At 39.7% G+C, this 5,531-nt stretch overlaps 1 long non-coding RNA gene across 1 annotated transcript; it reads left to right on the plus strand.

Moving 5' to 3' along the window:
* Nucleotides 1–645: 645 nt before the first annotated feature.
* On the plus strand, nt 646–4,802 carry LOC110002795 (uncharacterized). Its single transcript, XR_002278866.3, has 3 exons — nt 646–747; nt 1,611–1,655; nt 4,510–4,802. It is a non-coding gene; the product is annotated as an uncharacterized lncRNA (long non-coding RNA).
* The last annotated feature ends 729 nt before the right edge of the window (nt 4,803–5,531 follow it).

Consider the following 5,531-nt stretch of genomic DNA (forward strand, 5'->3'; position numbering starts at 1 on the left):
AAGTAGTTCTGCAATTAGAGGGACACGTTGTGCGTGGAGAGGGGAGTGGGGGTTTCAGTACATAGACGTAGCCACAGTGCCAGCACGTAGCCACAGCCACAGCCCCCACAGTCAAATGTGTTTTGAGCGGTTAATGTTCATCTAGCGTGACTGTATCGTGAGCATTGTTGTTTTAATGTCAGAGGAAGCACAAACTTTAGCGCAAGGCTGCAGCTCAAATCAACGGACTCGCTTTTATTTTCAGCTGGGGCTTCATGGGTGACTGATGATTACCGCGCTTCTCTAGCTGCGTGTATTTCAGTTAAGCAGGCTAAATACATTAACTGAAATAAGTTAAGATGGAGGACAGCGGGTGTGTCGCAGCAGTTGTGTTAAGGTAACAACAAGAAGCAAATTGAATCAATTAGATAGTTCTGTCTCTAACCTAACAACATTAGAACATGTTGAATATGCTCGTTTCCTTGGATTTTCACTGGTCAGTCGTGCCATTCTTAAAATGATTCACTATCTGTATTTAGGTTAATATAATATTGCATTTTTGTTTTATTAAATATATGCACCTCTACATTAAGTTAAACGGTCTGTGTGTCTACCTACAAATACTGAAATGTTTATTCACAACATATGCCTAAATATTGCTTGAGTTTTTAACATTTTAAAACTGTTTCTCTTTTATTAACCAGAAATACATCAGAAATTCAGCAGTCCCCATGCCTTGAGATGTTTATGTACCTCATGCAGTACATGGTAAGTTAATATTTTTATCATATTGATTATCCAGTGCCAAATGTGCATTGTGTACACATCTAAAATTGAGGATTAGTGTTTTAGCTTATATGTAGTGTTAAATTATTTTTGCAAACTGAATTTGCTTTAATTCCTGAGGGTACAAGGCCTGATAAATACCGGTATATTTGTTCATATTTTGTATGAAGCTTCCTTTTTAGCAGATTTCCTCCAGTTTTCTGTTTTCAATGTTTGATACTGCATTGTTAATACAAACTCATCATCACCTGCATCAATATTAAAGCATTAACATTATAATTTGTTTGGCCTTTCAAAGGACATAACCCCTACAGTACTCCTAATGTACAGGCTCATGAAAAATTCTCTAGCTTGTAAGATTTATTTAAGTCAAGTGCTGAGCTAAAGTTGGCTATTTTAGTTGGGGGGGGGGCTTACGGCTGTTTGGCCAGCAGCCGGTGCTTACTGTGTGGCACAGGCACAGACAGACCATAGACAAGACAGGGATAGACACGATCGCCTCACAGGAGCTGCTGAGGTTTTTCCGCGGCACGAAAATGGAACGCCGCATGCCGAAAAATTTGCACCGTACCTGGTGTGTAAGGTGAACTTGCGGAAAAAAATCACACACGGAATTTCCACATTTCCATATCGCACTCGGTGTGAATTGGCCATAAGCTAGTAAAATACAATACTTTTATAAGTATTGAGGGTTTTTGTTTACACATTTTGAAAGACTCAATGTATTGACAATTATCCTTTAAAATATTGAGATAATTTTCTTTTGTCAATATCGCCCACCCCTAAAATGTACATAAATTATCATTTGCTAATTTTTTTTTTTCTTCTTCTCTTCTTTCTTTCAGTGACGTGTATGTGGCAGTGCAAACATTGTGTGGCAAGAGAGAGTAGTAGGTACAAATTACTTAAACATTATAAACTACATCATCATTATGGGAGAAGCCAACATTATCAATGCATATATGTAAATTGTCCTTGCACATTCAGGACATGGACTGGACTTCACACCCATGTCTATAAAGCTCATTCCTCTCAACCTACACAGACTGCTTTAAATTCAGTAACATTTAAATGCGAGGTATGTGGATGTAGTGACCTCTCTACTGAGAGAGATTTTTTTATTCATATTGGGACACATCTGCACAGTTGTGAGACAGTTGGTTGTGTATTTCTTGGATGCTATTTCCAGACAAATATTTACAGTACATTTTACACACACAAAAAGAGAAAGCATCATCCACACACATTAAAAGATTTTAAAACCAGTGTAGTTAAGTTTGTGAACCCTGTCCAAGGATCGGATGCCCCTGATGCTGTTGTAGCTGGCTGTTCTGATGTGTCATTTGATGAGGTTGAGGCTGAGACAGTGACAGAAAACGATAGTGGAGTTGAAAATATACCAGAAGTAATTGAGCGGAAAATAGCAACAATATTGTTAAAATTAGAACATATATTTCATATTCCAGCAAAAGGATTAGATGAATTGTTGGAGGAGTTTCGTTTTTTAAGTTCAGCTAGTGTACCTGTCACAAAGCGTACAATTACAGAAATTTTCAAAAGCCATAACCCCAATATTGGTCAGGCAGTTGTTGAAGAACTTGCCAATTCTGTGTCTCTCTCTAACCCTGTCACTAAAAGTTTTGAAAAGTGTGGACCTCTTGCCACATCCTATAAAAGAAAACAATATTACAAGCTAAATTTTAGAGTTGTAGAGGCTGTTGAGTATATTTTATCTGTCAAACAAAGGAGGTCATTTCAATATGTCCCATTATTACAGTTATTGCAGGAAATACTGAGTCACAATAAATTACTGGATAAAGTGATTGATGAACACATAGCTAAAAAACATAAAGAAGCTTTGCATTGTGATCAGAGAGTTTACAGGTCTTTTCGAGATGGTGAAAATTATAAAATAAATAGCTTTCTAGCGGTTGCTAAGTTGAGAATTTCCATTAAACTTTATATCGACGAGTTTGAGGTTTGTAATCCTCTTGGGACCTTGCGCAAAAAGCACAAACTCTGTGGGATATATTGGGTCTTGGACAATTTACCGCCAGGCTCTCATTCTGCTCTCTCATCAATTTATTTAGCTGTTCTTTGTAAAAGTGACGATTTGAGGAAATTTGGTTTCGAAGAAGTTTGGATCCACTTTTGAAAGATCTTGTAATTCTGGAGGAACATGGTGTGTTCATCAGTCAGTTGAATGAGTGCATCAAAGGCACTGTGAGTTGCGTAATAGCTGATAACCTGGGAGCCCATGGCCTGGCTGGTTTTGTAGAAAGTTTTTCTGGTGAATACATATGTAGATTCTGTACAGCTAAGAAAACCGAAATTCAGTCGTTAACAGCTAATCGCTTTGAGCTTAGAACACAGGAACTTCATGATGCACATTTGAAGTGTGCACTGGAAAAAGCAAGTGCATGCTATGGTGTTAAACATGAATGTTTGTTAAGTAAGAATCTCTCCCATTTTCATGTTACTGCAGGCTACCCTCCAGACCTTGCCCATGATCTGTTTGAGGGCATAATACCTGTGGAGCTAGCTCATTGTCTTTCTCTTTTCATTTCTAAAAAGTATTTCAGTTTAGAAAAACTGAACAGTTTGATCCAAACCTTCAAGTATAAATGGGCAGATAAAACAAATCGGCCTCATGCAATACCACAGACTTTCTCAGTAAAAAAGAGCATTGGTGGAAACGCACACGAGAATTGGGCTCTGCTTCGACTGTTGCCTCTTATCATTGGTTCACTTGTTCCAGAGGATGAACCTACATGGCATGTTGTTTTGGATCTCAAGGACATAGTGGAACTTGTTGTAGCCCCTGTCCACTCTGAAGAGTCAATATCTTTCCTCGAGTGTAAAATTGATGAACATCGCCAGAGATACCAAGAGTTTTTTCCCAACAACAGGCTTCTCTCGAAACATCCTTTTTTGGAGCACTATGTTGTTCTGATTCACCTTTTTGGCCCTCTTGTCCATACATGGACGATGAGATTTGAGGCGAAACATACTGTCTTCAAACAGATTGCTCGCCATACAAACTGTTTCAAAAACATACCTCTCACACTCGCGAGAAAACATCAGCTTGTGATTGCCTCTGATTTGCACTCTCCTGACCATAGGACACCTTTGGCGGTAACAAGTGTCTCACCAGTACCAGTATATGTTTTGCAAAGTGACATTGCAGCTGCTATTAGGCTAAGATTACCAAATGAGACTGATGTCAACATTACCAACTGTGTTTCATACAATGGAATGAATTACAACAAAGGAATGATTCTTGTCCATGGGCAATTATTTGGTCTTCCTGAGTTAGCTGAAATTCTGCAGATTTGTATTTTGCAAGCCAAGATACATTTTATTGTGAGAAAGTTATCCAGTTGGTATAGAGAGCACTTTAGAGCTTTTCAACTGGACATGTCACATGTGAGAGAGGTGGCTCTGATTGAGCATCGGGAGCTACTTGATGACTACCCGTTAGCTGCCTATTCAGTGGGATGCCTGCGTCTGGTTTCTCTGAAGAGACACACTAACTTGCACGGAAAATAAGAATAATGTTTGTCAGTATTTACCCCCACAATCAACATAATCATGTAACCATCACGCAAGGACCTGTGCATTGTACCTGTCAAATAAACAAACATCACAAGGCACCGTTTGTCATAAAAGTGCCTCTTTTTTATTGGGATATATTCAACCTGTTTGTTTGTTTGTGTGTTTGTGTGTGTGTGTGTGTGTGTTCAGGTCTCCACAATGACCCAGCCTATGAGACTGAGGGTCATCCTGGGTGACGATGATGCCAGAAAGCTAATCCTGCCGGCAGGTAAACCAGGCTCCATGGAGGAATTGTACAAGACTATAAAGATGAGTTTTGGATTAGAGCAAGATTTCCGTCTTCAATATCAAGATGCTGATTTTGGAAATGAGTTCATAAATCTGTCAGAGATCTCTGACATTGATGACAAAGCGAATTTAAAGGTGGTCTATGTTGTGGCAGTCTACTTGCAAAATTCTACAGAAGATGACTCGATGCTTCAACCTCTGCCAGTCTAAAGCCTTACTGATTCCTCATGACACGGATAATACAGAGCCTGCTTCATCATCAGGGTCATCGCCATCTGCACGGCTGTTCAGTTGGCCAAGTGTTTTCATAGTACCTCCCTTCAACTATGAGTCTGAACTGCAACTTGAAACGGCCAATGCTGAATGCAGTGCGAATGGAACTTATTTGAGCCCGCCACCAAAGCTGAAATCTCACATTCTGGAACGACTGTCTGAAGAAATTCTTAAATTCAAAGCCTATCCAACTGACAATAATCTTACTGACGTTGCAGAAGCACTTGTGAAAAAACATCCTTGTCTGAGGGAGCAAGGATCCTTCAATGGCTGTTATGGGTGGAAGATTAGCCTCAAATACAAAATGGCCAACTTCCGGTCCAAACTGAGGGGCCTTGGCTGTCCTGAGGTGATGATAAATTCACTAAAGAACAAGAACCAAGACAAGCGTTTGGCAGCATTGAATGTGAAAAAGCCCAGGAGGGCAGAAGTTAATTACTGTCCTCAGCATCCAAAAGGAGAAACCGCTGAGAGTCTGGAGAAGGAAAGAGTCGCACTGCTTTCAGAAAATAAGAAGAACAACAACGACCATATTGTGACATTGACAATGGAGAAGACCTTCTCATACAGGAGGCAAGAAATCCTTGCAGGAGAGCCTTTGGTTGCAGACTTCAAGAGCAGATGGCCAGCTCTGTTCAATGCGAAAGAGG

This window comes from Labrus bergylta, chromosome 2 (assembly GCF_963930695.1).
Source record: "Labrus bergylta chromosome 2, fLabBer1.1, whole genome shotgun sequence".
In the NCBI taxonomy this organism is placed as follows: Eukaryota; Metazoa; Chordata; class Actinopteri; order Labriformes; family Labridae; genus Labrus; species Labrus bergylta.